Genomic DNA, 17521 nt, shown 5'->3' on the forward strand with positions numbered 1-17521 from the left:
GACTGCATCGCTACAAAAAAACATTTTTTTTTAAATAGCCAGGCATGGTGACACATGCTTGTAATAATCCTAGTTACTTAGGAGACTCAGGTAGGAGGATTGCTTGAGTCCAGTGAGTTACTTTCGCACCACTGCACTCCAGCCTGGGTGACAGATTGAGACCCCATCTCTACAAAAAAAAGAAAGAAAAAGTAAAAGGGCCAGGCGCGGTGGCGCATGCCTGTAATTCCAGCACTTTGGGAGGCCAAGGTGGGCTGATCCATTGAGGTCAGCAGTTCCAGACCAGCCTGGCCAATATGGTGAAACCCCTATCTCTACTAAAAAATACAAAACTTAGTAGGGCATGTTGGTGCATGCCTGTAATCCCAGGTACTCGGGAGGCTGAGGCATGAGAATCGCTTGAACCCAGGAGGCAGAGGTTGCAATGAGCCAAGATTGCGCCACTGCAACCCAGCCTGGGTGAGCAGTGAGCCAAGATTGCGCCACTGCAACCCAGCCTGGGTGAGCAGTGAGCCAAGATTGCGCCACTGCAACCCAGCCTAGGTGACAGAGCAAGTGAGACTCCATCTCAAAAAAAAAAAAAGGCAAAATTTGCACGTAACTTCAGGAATTCAAAAATCTGCACCTAGCTGAATGCAGTTGCTCACACCTGTAATCCCAACACTTTGAGAGGCTGAAGCAGGAGGATCACTTGAGCCCAGGAGTTAAAGACCAGCCTGAGCAACATAGTGACACCCCATCTCTACAAAAAAAATTAAAAACTAGCCAGGCATGGTGATGTGTGTCCGTAGCCCCAGCTACCTGGGAGGCTAAAGTTAGCCCAGGAGGTCAAGGCTGCAATGACTGTGATCTCACCACTACACTCCAGGCTAGGTGACAGAATGAGACTCTGTCTCAAAAAAAAAAAAAACAAACAAAAAAGACTCAAAATCTTACTGCTATGGGCAGTGGGGAGCCATTGATTTCTAAACAATAGGGGCATATGATCAGATTTGCTATTTATTGATAGAAGGATCACAGAAGGTGACTGAAAGCAAAGAGATGAGCTAGGATGTTCTAATGAGACACTGGGCATAAAGCAGGAAGGGCCCGGTGCATGGTGGTATTGGCGGGGATGAAGAATAGAGCCCTGTAGGAAAGGCATCAGGAACGGGATGTGCCAGCATGTGGTGACAGACCGGATAGTGAGTGGAGAGCCGTCAAAAATGATGACAGGAGAATGGTGGGATATGCTTTCTTCTCTTCCTCCTTAATATCAGAGTTCTCAACTTTTAGCTCGGCACATGACCACCCAGCATAGACTTCATTTGCCAGCTCTTCTTGCAGCTTGATGCGACTGTAACTACATTCTGGCTAGTGAGGTATGAGTGAAGTGAGGTGTGTGAACTCTGGCTCCTGCATTTAAAGGAAAAGGAAATGCATTTCCCCCTTCCCGCTGGCTGGAATGTGGTAGTGATCCATCTTGATCCAAGGAGATGAGGCCACCATCCCAGGGATGACAGAATAGCAAGTCAGAAGGAGTGTAGGTCCCCAACACCATAAAGCTGTCATCTCCTCTCTGGACTGCTTATTCTGCATTTGATATCTGAGCAAGAAATAATCTTCCCACATGTGTAAGCCATTGTACACTTGGATCTCTGTGGCAGTAGGAGTTAGACAAATGCACTTAGCACCACAGGGCAGTGTCAACAGTCAAATGCTATGGTTAGTGGATTTCAGGGGGAAATGCTGGGAAAGGCCTTTCAGAAGGAGTATCCTTTTAATGCCTAGGCATAAGGAATGTCTCCTTGTGACACCGGTCCGTGTTCCATGCCCACAGTGGAGTCATCCAGCCCACAGCCTTGCAGAAGGTACAGCCATGTGTTGCTCTAGCAGATTCCTGAATACAGGCTGTGCACCCTGAGGCAGCCAGTCCTTCAGTGAGTCATTGCCTGTGAAGTGGCCTGGCGTGTGGAATTATGGGTGGAACCATTGAATTATCTGAGAAATCTGAATGAGGAAACGTGGCATTTCAGGCAGTCACAGTGGGGTGCGATTAGGGAGAAGAGAGTGAAGCTGTGAGATGGAGTGAGGCATAAAGGGAAAGGTAACATTTGCATGAGTAGAGGTCAAAATAGGCTGAAAGGGCTGGGCACAGTGGCTCATGCCTGTAATCGCAGCACTTTGGGAGACCAAGGTGGGTGGATTACCGGAGGTCAGGAGGTCAAGAGCAGCCTGGACAACATGGTGAAACCCCGTCTCTACTAAAAATACAAAAATTAACCAGGTGTGGTGGCACACACCTGTAATCCCAGGTACCTGGGAGGCTGAGGCAGGAGAATCACTTGAACCTGGGAGGTGGAGGCTGCAGTGACCCAAGTTCATGCCACTGCACTCCAGCCTGGGTGACAGAGCGAGACCCTGTCTCAAAAAGAAAGAAAGAAAGAAAGAAAAGGACAGACTGAAAGTGTGAGAAAGAAGGATCTATGAGGTAGACAAAAGATCAAGCGGAAAGAGAAGAACGCGCTTACGGAGTAGACACCAACCCTCCTTGCCTGGGAACTTCTCCTCAGCCCTATCCAGGATCCCCAACTGCAGCAGGAGCTGTCACACTCCTACAGGAAAACTTGACCCCTGGCCATTGCAGGACAGACACCAGACACTGCCTGGGCCCATGAAGCCCTCTCTTGGGAATTTTAGAACTGAGATTTAGGAGACAGATTCAGTCGCCTTCTGGTGTCTGGACTGTACCATGTAGATCTCAGCTGCTGATGACCAGGGTCAGCCTTGTGGAGGTAAGAGGCTGAAGGGACTCTTCAGTCATAAAGCCTAAAGGAGGTGGTCAGAGTAAAGCAGAGATAAGAACTTCTGGCTTCTCTGGAGCAACACTTGTTCCTTCATGAAGACCCCAGTAGATACCCACTCTTGAATTCTGTAACTTGTTTCTCTTTTCCCAATCTCCTATCTGGGTTAGGCAGCCAGTGGGAAGCGAGGAAGGGCTGGAATCTGGAGTCAGATATCTCACGTGTTGAATTCCAGCTGGACCACTTGGCCACTAGGTTTTTGATCTGTAAAATGGGGGATAATTGTTCCTCGTTCTTCCTCTGCTTTTTTTTTTTTTTTTTTTTTTTTTTTGGTGAGACAGGATCTCCCTCTGTCACCCAGGCTGGAGACCAGGGACGCAATCTCAGCTCACCGCAACCTCCACCTCCCAGGCTCAAGTTACCCTCCCACCTCACCCTGCCCCCCAGTACCTGGAACTACAGGCAGGCGCCACCACACCCAGCTAAATTTTGTATCTTTTGTAGAGATGGGGGTCTCACTTTATTGCCCAGGCTGGTCTCGAACAATCCAGCCTCCTAAGGTCTGGGATTACAGGCATGAACCACCACACCCAGCCCCCTCCTCTGTTTTTATGTGTTTAGCTAAAATGGTCCCTATGATAGAACTTAACATACAGTAGAGAGCATCCCCTTTCCCCTGGATGTTTGATTCTTTTTCCCTAGACCTGGGCCCATAAAAATAGCAGCTCGCCTTCACTGAGTACTTAGAAATGCCCAGGCATCAGTATGAAGTTATTTACGTCTCATCATAACCCAGTGAGCTAGATATTATCCCTGTTTCACATATGCAGAAACTGAAGCACAGAGAGATTAAGTAACTCACCTAAGGCCACACAGCCTAGTAAGCAAAAGATCTGAGATTTCAAGCCGGATCAGGCTCTGTGACTACACTCCACTGCCTGCTGTGAGCCCAGAACTCTACTTGCTCCCTTGCCAGTTACCCAGGCTAGGGCAGAGAGGTGCCTGGCTGCAGGCGGTGGACACTGCTGAGAGAACAAAACTGCTTCGGGCACCTGACACGAAGTCAGCAGCTAACATGCAGCTCCTACCGGGTGGCTCAGGACAAAGGGGACAAACAGGCAGAGCGTTTGGGACTGAAGGAGTTGAGGTATCAGGATGCCCATGTGCTTGGCATTCCTGGGGAAGAAAGAGGCCTCTGTCCAGGGCCCAGATGATCTGAACTCCGCATTACCTCCACTGCCCCTAAGGAAGAAGCTTTTGACAGTTCCAAATCCGTTCCTTCACCCCCTCTCCCGTTTCAGTGATAGCGGGGCCTGGAACAGAGGAAGCCCAGCTGCTGTCTGAGGGGGTCCCACCTGACTTCCCCCCTGAGCCCCACCCAGCCCTCGGTCCATTTCCATGCTTGGGAGAGGTCTGGAAAGGCCTGCGGGGCCTCTTCTCTGAAGCAAGCAGAACAATTCTGTTGCTGCTTTAGATTTGAGAGTACATTCTCCAATCTCATGTTGCCTTTGAGATGAGATTTCCACTCTTCTCCCCGGAAGGGAAAACTATGGGAGAAAACTGTCCTTTGTCCCTCTCCCTTAGTCCCAGTGGTCAGATCCGGGGCAGGAGCGGAGGGAAGCTCAGGCCTCGTCCCCACAAAGAGGAAGCGGCTGCTGTTCTCTCCACCCCTTGTGGGCTTAGCAGGGCTGGTCCAGCCCAGTGTGGGACCGTGTGACTCTGCACACGAGTGTTAGGATGGTCACTGTAAATCCACGCCACGCCCTTCTTTTGAGCTTTAGTCAGGAATAAAGTTGATGTCTGTCTATGGTATCTTATCTTTCAGTTGGTTCCCAGCCTGGGAAATGAGAAAAGTGATGTTATTTATTGTCCCCATGTCCCCAAGCCCCACACACTCCCTGGTCAGCATACTGGGCTCGTAGATGACGCCTAGCTTGGTCCAGCTAGGAGAAGTAGGATGGAAAAAGAGGGCCAGGGTGACAGGGCACGTGAAGTGGGGCACTGCCAGACCCAAAGGATGTCTGAGCCCACAGTTGACATGGCCCTGTCGAGGGTTCACTTGCCATTGCACGACTCAAGGGGGTGCCACCATTGTGTCTAGTGAATGGTACCTTCTGGAGTTGTGCTCCAGAAGCTGCCATTCACAGAAGACACAATGGTGCTCCCTGGAGTTGTACAACAGAGTACCCTAGGTCCCAATGTGAGGTAGGACAGGGCCTCACGGGGGGGAGACGGGGCATCCAGGCTTCGAAGTTCGGAGGTCTGCTCAGGTAGACAAAGTGACAGAGAGGCAGGCAAGACTATACCAGGAGCCAGGGTTTGCCACCCAGGAGCCTGTCCAGGAGTCAGAGGAAGTCAGTGGTCCCAGGTGGGGCTCGGTCCAAGTAGCAAAGAGGGCAATAATTCAGGACAGCAACAATTATGGAGCCACCTGGGTGCCAACCCCAATCAGATCCGATCTGGGTTTGAACACACTCACATTCGAGGCTGGGCGCAGTGGTTCACTCCTCACTCCTGTAATCCCAACACTTTGGGGGGCCTAGGTGGGCGGATCACCTGAGGTCAGGAATTCAAGACCAGCCTAACCAACATAGTGAAATCCTGTCTCTACTAAAAAAAAAAAAAAATTAGCCAGGTGTGGTGGCACATGCTTGTAGTCCCAGCTACTGGGGTGGCTGAGGCAGGAGAATCACTTGAACCCGGGAGGTGGAAGTTGCAGTGAGCTGAGATTGTGCCACTGCACTCCAGCCTAGGCAACAAGACTGAAACTTTGTCTCAAAAAACCCAAACAACAACAACAACAAAAACCACTCACATTCTAGGCTGGGTGTGGTGGCTCACGCCTATAAGCCCAACACTTTGGGAGGCTGAGGCGGGAGTATCACTTGAGGCCATCACTAAAAATAGAAAAAAAAATTAGTCAGGCATGGTGGCAGGTGCCTGTGGTCCCAGCTACTGGGAGGCTGAGGCATGAAAATTGCTTGAGTCCAGGAGGCAGAGGTTGCAGTGAGCCAAGATTGCATCACTGCACTCCAGCCTGGGCAACAGAGCAAGACTCTCTCTCAAAGAAGCATAAAAAATAAATAAAATAAAATAAAACACTCATATTCAAATCTAAATGGACATAAGAAAAACAAAATATAAAAATACTCACAGCCCAGCAGGAAACAGACATGGGAACCCAGGGGTCAGCTGAGCTAGAACTGAGCTGGGTCTTGAAGCATGAATAGGAAGGAGTTCACTCCGCAGAGATGTAGGGTGAGCATCCCAGGCTAGGAGTCCAGGCAGGAAAGAGCACCAGGATGTCCTCTGATATACGGCAGTGGGTGGCTACCTGGGGCTGAAGTACTTGGGGGATTACAATAATCTTAAAAGCGATTGTTGATTGATAACTCACTACCTTCATGTGCTCAACGTAGATGCCAAGTTTGTTGAAGAGTGAATTTCATAGGCTTCAAGACCATAGCATGCCATGCTGGACCATAACTTCAGAATCACCCCATCTTCCTTGGATTCCTCTAGGGTTCCCTTAGGTAAGATGGAGGAGAAGGCAGGGAAGGTGGATGCGGAGGTCACTGGTGCTCTGGTCCTCTTAGAAGTCCTCAGGTTGTGCCAGTTGGCTCTCTTTACAATGTGGTCCAGCAGGTGGGGCACGGTGGCTCACACCTGTAATCCCAGCACTTTGGGAGGCTGAGGCAGGTGGATCATTTCAGGTCAGGCATTCGAGACCAGCCTGGCCAATATGGTGAAACCCCATATCTACAAAAAAAAAAAAAAAAAAAAAATTAGCTGGGCATGATGGCTGGGCTTGTACACCTGTAATCCCAGCTACTTGGGTGGCTGAGGCACGAGAATCACTTGAACCCAGGTGGCAGAGGTTGTAGTGAGCCGAGATCATGCCACTACACTCCAGCCTGGGAGACAAGAGCCAAACTCCAACCCAAAAAAATCCCTCGTGTAATACCAGCACTTTGGGAGACTGAGATGAGAGGATTGCTTGAGCCCAGGAGTTTGAGACCAGCCTGGGCAACATAGCAACATAGCAAGACCCCTCTTGCAAGGCACAAAAAAATTTAAAAATTAGGCAGGCTGGTGGTATGTGCCTATGGCCCCAGCTACTCAGGAGGTTGAGACGGGAGGATTGCTTGAGGTTTAGCTTTGACTCCATTATGGGCTGGAATAGATATCCAGGATCTGGGTGGACTTTCCCTTTAATTTCTTAGAGCCCACCACGAGGCACGGTGGCTCATGCCTGTAATCCCAGCACTTTGGGAGGCCGAGGCGGGTAGATCACCTGAGGTCGGGAGTTCGAGACCAGCCTGACCAACATGGAGAAACCCTGTCTCTACTAAAAATGCCCTGCAGTTCCAAAGTGATTATCCTGTAGCAAACATCAGGCAAAATAAGCAGGTGGGATGGGGATGTGGAGGAGATGCTGATGCGATTGGAAAGGTTAAGAATGCTGCCCAGCGCCCAGCACCCAGCCTCTGTTTGGAAGAGACTTGGACATGTCTGACCCCAGATGAAAAGGCCTAAACTATTGCTTTTTTCTTTTCTTTTTTTGAGACAGAGGAGTCTCGCTCTGTCTCCCAGGCTGGAGTGCAGTGGCACAATCTCGGCTCACTGCAACCTCCGCCTCCCGGGTTCAAGCAATTCTCCTGTCTCCATCTCCCAAGTAGCTGGGATTACAGGTGCGTGCCACCACACCCGGCTGATTTTTGTATTTTTAGTACAGACGGGGTTACATCATGTTGGCCAGGCTGGTCTTAAACTCCTGACCACAGGCGATCCACCTACCTCAGCCTCCCAAGTGCTGGGATTACAGGCGTGATCTTACCAACCGGCCAAACTAATCTTAACTTCTAAGCAGGAAGAACTTAACTCCTGGGATGGAACACCAGGCCTGATTTACCTTGGAACTCTGGGTATGGGAGATCGGGGAAGGACTGACTTCTATTGAGGTTCTACAAGATATTTTTCTATATCATTTCATGGAAAAGTTTAGTATATCCACAATCTTTGTAAATTGAATAATACTTTGAATACCCTTGGAGAGGCTTCCATATAAAGGAAACTTGTAGCAAATCACTGAAATGAAGGAAATATTCCTCATTTTTTTCCCCTCTAGTTGACCTCTCTTTAACAAAATCTATTTTCCAAAAGAAAGTAGTTGTCGGCCGGGCGCGGTGGCTCAAGCCTGTAATCCCAGCACTTTGGGAGGCCGAGACGGGCGGATCACGAGGTCAGGAGATCGAGACCATCCTGGCTAACCCGGTGAAACCCCGTCTCTACTAAAAAAATACAAAAAACTAGCCGGGCGAGGTGGCGGGCGCCTGTAGTCCCAGCTACTCGGGAGGCTGAGGCAGGAGAATGGCGTGAACCCGGGAGGCGGAGCTTGCAGTGAGCAGAGATCCGGCCACTGCACTCCAGCCTGGGCGACAGAGCAAGACTCCGTCTCAAAAAAAAAAAAAAAAAAAAAAAAAAAAAAAAGAAAGTAGTTGTCACTGGCTGGGTGCAGTGGCTCACGCCCATAATCCTAGCACTTTGGGAGGGTGAGGCAGAAGGATCGCTTTAGCCCAGGAGTTCGAGACCAGCAATGTGAGACCCCATCTCAAAAAAAAAAAAAAAAAAAAGAGCTGGACATAGTGGTGTGCACCTGTAGCCCCAGCTACTCAGGAAGCTGAGGCAGGAGTATAGCTTGAGCCAAAGGGGTAGAGGCTGCAGTGAGTCATGATTGTACCACTGCACTCTAGCCTGGGTGAGAGTGAGATCCTGCCTTTAAAAAAAAAAAAAAAGAAGAAGAAGAAACAGCTGGCGCGGTGGTTCACGCCTGTAATCCCAACACTTTGGGAGGCTGAGGCGGGCAGATCACCTGAGGTCAGGAGTTCGAGACCAGCCTGACCAACATGGGGAAACCCCATCTCTACTAAAAATACAAAATTAGCCGGATGTGGTGGTGCATGCCTGTAATCTCAGCTACTCGGGAGGCTGAGGCAGGAGAATCACTTGGGAGGCAGAGGTTGTAGTGAGCCGAGATCATGCCACTGCACTCCAGCCTGGGCAACAAGAGTGAAATTCTGTCTCAAATAAAAGAATTAAATAAAAAAAAAAAGAAAGAAAGAAAAGAAAAGAAAAGAAAAAGTGCTAGTCAGTATTTTCCACTGAGTACCTCCTACCCAGGTGGGTAAGGTAGGTAAAGTGAAAATGAACCTTCCAATACCAAAACAACAACTCTCTAATAATTTATCTGTTAATTGTGAATAATGTGAAAATCTATAGGGGTGAACCACCATTCTTTCAAGAACCTACCTCTCATCAATGCTTCCACTCAATTACTCATTTAGTATTAGGAATGAGGGAGGCTTCTAAAAGGAGGAGTCGTCACCAACATTCTCACTTCCTCGCTTTTCTTCATTCCTTCACCACAGATAGCTTTTTATTTGTTTTGTCTGTTTGTTTAAATAGAGATGGTTGTGTTGCTATGTTGGCTAGGATGGTCTTGAACTCTTGACCTCAAGCAGTCCTCTTGCCTCGATCTCCCAAGGTGCTGGGATTACAGGCATGAGCCACCACAGCCAGCCCACATGTCGCTTTGACCTGCGATTTCCTGTAGCCCAGTTCACTCTTTCCCTCAGCTTCTGCAGTAATGCTCCCTAGTCTTCCTCCTCCAGGGCTCTACCTTAGGCGCCTCTCTGAATCACTGTAAGAGGTTCCATCTGGCCGACAGCGGTGGCTCAGCCCTGTAATCCCAGCACTTTGGGAGGCCAAGGCAGGCAGATCACGAGGTCAGGAGATCGAGACCATCCTGGCTAACATGGTGAAACCCTGTCTCTACTAAAAATACAACAAATTAGCCGGGCATGGTGGCGGACACCTGTAGTCTCAGCTACTCGGGAGGCTGAGGCAGGAGAATGGCGTGAACCCGGCAGGCGGAGCTTGCAGTGAGCCAAGATCACGCCACTGCACTCCAGCCTGGGCGACAGAGCAAGACTCCATCTCAAAAAAAAAGAGGCTCCATCCTATTTTCTTCTTTTCTTCTCTTCCCTCCTCTCCCTTAGGACCCCCAGGACTACTTTCATCCGAACAACTTCCACACCCACACCTCTGCCCTGACTTCTGCAGAGCTCCAGTTCATCTCCCCTGACCCAGTACTGATCTTTTTGTTTTTTGTGTGTGTGTTTTCTTTTTTCTTTTTTTTTGTGAGACAGAGTCTTGCTCTGTTGCCCAGGCTGCAGTGCAGTGGCACAATCTGGGCTCACTGCAACCTCCGCCTCCTAGGTTCAAGCAATTCTCCCACCTCAGCCTCCTGAGTTTGTATTTTAGTAGAGACAGAGTTTTTGCCCAGACTGGTCTCCAACTCCTGAGCTCAGGCAATCCGCCCCGCTTGGCCTCCCAAAGTGCTAGGATTACGGGCTTAAGCCACTGCGCCCCGGCCTGTTTAGCTTTGTTTTTTGAGAAAGAGTCTTGGTTTGTTGCCCAGGCTGGAGTCCAGTGGCACAATCTTGGCTCACTGCAACCTCCACATCCCGAGTTCAAGCAAATCTCGTGCCTCAGTCTCCAGAGCAGCTAGGGTTACAGGCATCCACCACCACGGCCGGGTAATTTTTGTATTTTTAGTAGAGATGAGGTTTCGCCATGTTGGCCAGGCTGGTTTCGAACTCCTGGCCTCAAGTCATCCGCCTGCCTCGACCTCCCAAAGTGCTGGGATTACCGACGTGAGCCACCCCACTGGGCCAGTACTGATCTTGCAGGAGTACCCTGCTCAACGCATCTGACCCCATGGTGCTGGCATCTGCTGAATCCCTTCTGAGGTCATGGCATCCTGCCTTAAATAAAACTCATCCTTAGTTCCCACCTCCTACAGAAACTCTCTAAACTGCAGCTTTGGCTTCAAGATGCCGTGTGGTCTGGCTTCCCTCCCAGCTTCCAAAAATCCACCACCATCCTACTATCATACCCTCCAGCTAGACGACACCGAATTTTTCCCAACCTCCAAGAATTTGCTTGCGTTGCAGCCTCTACCTACTGTGATCTTTTCATACCCAATGTCCGCATGCGCAGATCTCACTCAGAGTTCTTCTCCAGTCCTTTCAATTTAAGGTGCTAAAATACCTTGAAGAACAAGTCCCAAAAGGCCAATTCCAATGGGTGTGATATCCTAGAAAGTCAGCAGGTGGCGCAGTGGAGCGCAACGATCTCAGGAAAATTAACTGCCTCTATAGAAAAAAAAAAAACCGGGGCTGGGCACCGTGGCTCACAGCTGTAATCCCAGCATTTTGGGAGGCCGAGGCGGGAGGATCGCGAGGTCAGTTGATCGAGACCATCCTGGCTAACACGGTGAAATTCTGTCTCTACTAAAAATACAAAAATACGTCTCTACTAAAAATACAAAAAATTGGCCGGGCGTGGCGGCATGCACCTGTAATCCCAGCTACTAGGGAGGCTTCCCAGCTACTCGGGAGGCTGAGGCAGGAGAACTGCTTGAAAGGCTGCAGTGAGCCGAGACTGCGCCACTGCACTCCAGCCTGGGCAACAGAGCGGGACTCCATCTCAAAACAAAACAAAACAAAACACATGGGCTGTGTGTGGTGGCTCAAGCCTATAATCCTAATCCCAGCACTCTGGGAGGCTGAGGCGGGTGGATCACCTGAGGTCAGGAGTTCAAGACCAGCCTGATCAACATGGAGAAACCCCATCTCTACTAAAAATACAAAAATTAGCTGGACATGGTGGTGCGCGCCTGTAATTCCAGCTGCTACTCGGGAATCGCTTGAATCGGGGAGGTGGGGGTTGCGGTGAGCCGAGATAGCACCATTGCCCTCCAGCCTGGGCAACAAGAGCGAAACTCTGTCTCAAAAAAGAAAAGAAAAGAAAAAAACACATGAAAACTCATCTCTTTCAAGTTAAAAAAAAAATCAATAAAATAGAATCAAAGAAACTAGAAGAAATAAGGCTAAAATCAGAACTGAATGACTAAAAAAGCACAAAAATTGAATATATAAATCTAAAAACTGGATTACTAAACAGTATGGGTGTCAGCAGCTAAACTAAACAAGAGAAAAAAGGAGAAAATACAAAAAAAATTAGAAATGATAAAGGGAAACTTGCTCAATATATATAGAAAATATAGATAAGGCCGGGCACAGTGGCTCAGGCCTGTAATCCCAGCACTTTGAAAGGCCGAGGCGGGAGGACTGCCTGAGGTCAGGAGTTCGAGACCAGCCTGGTCAACACGGTGAAACCCCCGTCTCTAGCAAAAATACAAAAATTAGCCAGGTGCGGTGGTGCACACCTGTAATCCCAGCTACTTGGGGGGCTGAGGCAGGAGAATTGCTTCAACCTGGAAGGTGGAGGTTGCAGTGAACCGAGATCCCATATTCGTCAGGCTAGTATCAAACTCCTGACCTCAGGTAATCTGCCCACCTTGACCTCCCAAAGTGCTGGGATTACAGGTGTGAGCCACTGTGCCTGGCCTGTGTATTATTCTTTTAATATATTGCTAGTTCAATTTGATATATATACTTTATATGTGGTTTGTATTGATAACCAAAATGAGAAATTGAGGCATTCGTCTCAAATCATTGAGGTTTACTGAACCAGCTTGAGAGTGCACCTGTGAAAAACTTGAGTCACAGAAGCATATGTGGCTGTTTTTAACAAAGAGGTTTCTCAGGAGGTTTAGTATTTTTTTTTTTTTTTTTTTTTTTAGATGGAGTCTCGCTCTGTCGCCCAGGCTGGAGTGCGGTGGCGTGATCTCGACTCACTGCAAGCTCCGCCTCCCGGGTTCAGGCCATTCTCCTGCCTCAGCCTCCCGAGTAGCTGGGACTACAGGCGCCCGCCACTACGCCCGGCTAATTTTTTTGTATTTTTAGTAGAGACGGGGTTTCACCGGGTTAGCCAGGATAGTCTCCATCTCCTGACCTCGTGATCCGCCCGTCTCGGCCTCCCAAAGTGCTGGGATTACAGGCGTGAGCCACCGCGCCCGGCTAGGAGGTTTAGTATTTATATATTTTCCTTAAAGGTGGGGAGGGCCGGCAGTGAGACAAATGATTACATATTTGTGAGACTTTAATGAGTCCCCAGTAAATCTATATTTTACATAAGGTGAACTTTTGAAGAAAAAGGGAACAGAGGAAGCAGACATCTCAGGTAGGGTGAAGGAACCATCAGTCTCATCTTATCTCAGGAATGGATGGAGAAGCGATTATTTCATCTTGTCTTTGTTCTGTACCTGGGCAGATAAGCTAGTAGTCTCATGAAAGGGCTAGTTTCTGTTTAGCCCTCAGGCAAGAAAATGTAATGACTTTCAGCGAGGGGAGGGGTATGGGTCATGAAGTGAGTCCAATCTCCCATTTTATCATGGCTGTGAATTCAGCTTCCAAGGTTTCTGCGGGGATATTCTTGGTCAACAGGGGGTCCATTCAGTCAGTTAAGGGTTTGGAATTTTATTTTTATTTCTCAGTATATATGTATATATTTCTTCTTTTTTTTCCAAACCTTTTTCTCCTTTTTATCATCTTTTTCTTTTCACAAGTAAAATTGTTCTGCAGTTTTGTTTTTATTAGCTTCTTAGGTTAGTGATTTCTTTGATTTTGTAAAATGAGTTATTTCCTTTATTTCTCTATTCTCTTGAACAGTTTAAACAGCATAAAAAACATCTGTCGTTTCAGTATTTGAAGGAGTCATATGTGAAATTGTAATCACCCAACAGGTTCTTCCTGCCCACTACACAGACAAAACTAATTCACTGAGACTGTGGTATAGGAGTACACAAAGAGTTTAATTAATGCAAGGCCAGCCACATGGAAGAACTGGGGTCATCACTCAAATCAGTTGCCAAAAATATTCAGAGGTTAGGGTTTCTCAAGGATAGTTTAGAGGGCAGGAGACAAAGGAATGAGTGCTGCTGACTGGTTGGGGATGCAATCATAGAGGGACAAAAAATCATGTTCATATACTCTGAGTCCCCTTCTGGGTGGGGGGCCACATGACTGGTTGAGTCATTAATCACAAGGTGGAATCAATCAATTGCGAGAATGTGAAAGTCTGCAAAAACATCTCAAAAGACCAATCTAGGTTATACAATAGTGATGTTATCTATAGGAACAATTGGGGAAATCACATATTTTGTGACCTTTGGCCACATGACTCCTAAGCAGTAAGAGAGGAGAGAAACTGGCTGGGTGTGGTGGCTCACGTCTGTGATCCAAGCATTTTGGGAGGCTGAGGCAGGTGGATCACCTGAGGTCAGGAGTTCAAGACCATGCCTGTAATCCCAGCTATTTGGGAGGCTGAGGCAGGAGAATTGCTTGAACCTGGGAGATGGAGTTTGCAGTGAGCCAAGATCGCGCCACTGCACTCCAGCCTGGGTGACAGTGCAAGACTCTGTCTCAAAAAAAAGAAAAAAAAAGTAAAGGAAATACATTTCAATAAAATTTCTATACCCATTCCTAGTAAACTTCTATCTTAGTCACCTCAGGCTGCTTTAAGAATGTATCATAGACTGGGTGGCTTAAACAACAGGCAGTTATCTTCTCACCGTTCTGCAGGCTGGAAGTCTGAAATCAGGATGCCAACATGGTGAGGTTCTGGTGGGGCCCTCTTCTTGACTTGCAGACAGCTGACATCTCACTGTATGGTCACATGGCCTTTCTTTGATGTGTGCTCATGAAGACGGAACTCTCTGTCCTTCCTCTTATAAGGAAACTAATCCATTGTGAGGCCTCCAGGATCATGGCCTGATCTAAACCTAAGTACTTCTTAAAGGCCCCACCTCCAAATACCATCACATTGGAGGTTAGGGCTACAGCATATGAATTTTGAGGGGACACAAACATTGAGTCCATAACAATCTCTTAACACATATTTACGGGTAGTTCTTTATCTTGCTCCTTTATATTTATTTTTTTAAATAGAGACAGAGTCTCACTATGTTGCGCAGGCAAGTCTCAAACTCCTGGGGTCAAGTAATCTCCCCACATTGGCCTCCCAAAGTGCTGGGATTACAGGCGTGAGCCACTGTGCCTGGCCACTTTTATTCTCTTTTTACCTCTAACTAAAAGTAAATAAAAGTAGCTGGGCGCAGTGGCTCATGCCTGTAATCCCAGCACTTTGGGAGGCCAAGGCAAGTGAATCCCTTGAACCCAGGAGTTCAAGACCAGCCTGGGCAACATGACAAAACCTCATCTCTACAAAAAGTACAAAAATTACCTGGGCATGATGGCACACGCCTGTAGTCTCAGCTATTTGGGAGGCTGAGGCAGGAGGAGGCTTAAGCATGGGGAGGCGGAGGTTGTTGTGAGCCAAGATTGCGCCACTGCACTCCAGCCTAGGTGACAGAGCCAGACTTTGTCTCAACAAAAAAATAAAAATAAAAATTAAATAAATAAATAAATGTTAAAAGAATTTGTTTGTATTTTGTGCTTAATTAAAGATAAAAGGGACTGGTTTGTATCTTTTTCATGGAGTCTTATTTTTCCCCGTAAATTTTAACCATCATCATCTTGTCTGATGTTTGCCTTCTCATTTAATTCCATTTTTATAACTTTTAAAAATAAATGAGGCTGGGCACAGTGGCTCACGCCTGTAATCCCAGCACTTTGGGAGGCTTGCCTGAAGTCAGGAGCTTGAGACCAGTCTGACCAACATAGTGAAACACTGTCTCTACTAAAAATTAAAAAAAAATGAGCTGGGCATGGTGGTGGGCGCCTGTAATCCCAGCTATTTAGGAGGCTGAGGCAGGAGAAGTGCTTGAACCTGGGAGGCAGAGGTTGCAGTGAGCCGAGATCATGCCACTGTACTCCAGCCTGGGTGACAGAGTGAGACTCCGTCTCCAAAAAGAAAAAAAAAGAAACTCCAAGCAGATATAATAAAGGACACTTCATACAAATGAATAAAAAATGAATTAAAGCCAATGAAAGAAAAAGTTGAAAACATGAAATTAGAGGGAATAAAAGATATGGTAGGTGAAATAGGCCCAGTTCTTTAGCACTGTAAAAAAATAAGATAAATCACATTTTTTTAAGTGGTTTTTTTTTTTTTTTTTGGAGTTGGAGTTGGAGTCTTACTCTGTTGCCCAGGCTGGAGAGCAGTGGCGTAATCCCAGCTCACTGCGACCTCTGCCTCCCAGATTCAAGCGATTCTCCTGCCTCAGCCTGAGTAGCTAGGATAACAAGTGTGCATCACCATACCCAGCTAATTTTGTATATTTAGTAGAGACAGGGTTTCACCATGTTAGCCAGACTGATCTCAAACTCCCGACCTCAGGTGATCTGTCTGCCTCGGTCTCCCAAACTGTTGGGATTACAGGCGTGAGCCACCATGCCTGGCCTTATTTTTCTTTTTTTGAGACAGGGTGCACTTCATCACCCAGGCTGTAGTTCAGTGGTTTGATCACAGCTCACTGCAGCCTCGACCTCCCAGGCTCATACAATCCTCCTACCTCAGCCTCTCGAGTAGCTAGGACTACAGGCGCACACCACCACACCTGGCCAAATTTTGTAATTATTGTGGAGATAGGGTCTCACTATGTTGCCTAGGCTGGTCTTAAACTCCGAAGCTCAAGCAGTCCTCCTGCTTCAGCCTCCCAAAGTGCTGGGATTATAAGCGTGAGCCACTACGCCCAGCATAAAGCACATTTAAGGATACAAAATTTGGCCAGGCACGGTGGCTCACGCCTGTAATCCCAGCACTTTGGGAGTCGAAGGCGGGTAGATCACTTAAGGCCAGGAGTTTGAGACCAGCCTGGCCAACATGGTGAAACCCGTCTCTACTAAAAATGCAAAAATTAGCCGGGTGAGGTGGTGGGCGCCTGTAATCCCAGCTACTCAAGAGGCTGAGGCAGGAGAATCGTTTGAACCCAGGAGGCAGAGGCTGCAGTGAGATTGTGCCATTGCACACCAGCCTGGGGGACAAGAGTGAAACTCCTTCTCAAAAAAAAAAAAAGATACAAAATTAAAAGCCCAATCTGCATGTAGATGAGTGCAGTACGATGGAAGAAATACAAACAGAGGTGTTCTAATCACACTAGAAGTCAACATTGAGCATCACAAGGTACCATTTTTTCTCCATTAAAATGTATTTTAAAGTATGCCCTTTGTTGGCAGGGAGAGGCAAAAAGCCAGCTCTCTCAGTTGAGACAGTATAAATCACTAACTCTGATTTTGAAAGCAATATGGATAATATTTAGCACAAGTCATAAATGAGCAGACTCTTTGGCCTATTAATTCCAGACTTGCTAGCCTGTCCTATCATAAGGTTGGGGTGGGTAAGGAGGGTAGGACTAAATAAAGGAAATCCTATTCATAGAAATTTGTATTTGTATATATGGTGATTAGAAACAAAATAACTGCAATGTCCAATGGTTATTTTAGAGGAAAGATTTAATGTAAAAATTTGCCAGGCACAGTGACTCACACCTGTAATCCCAACACTTTGGGAGGCCAAGTTTTGGATGGATCACCTGGGGTCAGGAGTTGGAAACCTGCTTGCCAACATGGCAAAACCCCATCTCTACTAAAAATACAAAAAAAATTATCCAGTGCCTGTAATCCCAGTTACTAGGGAGGCTGAGGCCCAAGAATTGCTTGAACCCAGGAGGTGAAGTTTGCAAGAGCCGAGATCACACCATTGAATTCCAGCCTGGACAACAGAACGAGACTGTCTCAAAACATAAATAAATAAATAAATAAATAAATAAATAAATAAATAAATGACTTTTAGTAGCTTGAATTGCTTAT

The sequence above is a fragment of the Chlorocebus sabaeus genome, chromosome 20 (genome assembly GCF_047675955.1).
Source record: "Chlorocebus sabaeus isolate Y175 chromosome 20, mChlSab1.0.hap1, whole genome shotgun sequence".
Lineage (NCBI taxonomy): Eukaryota > Metazoa > Chordata > Mammalia > Primates > Cercopithecidae > Chlorocebus > Chlorocebus sabaeus.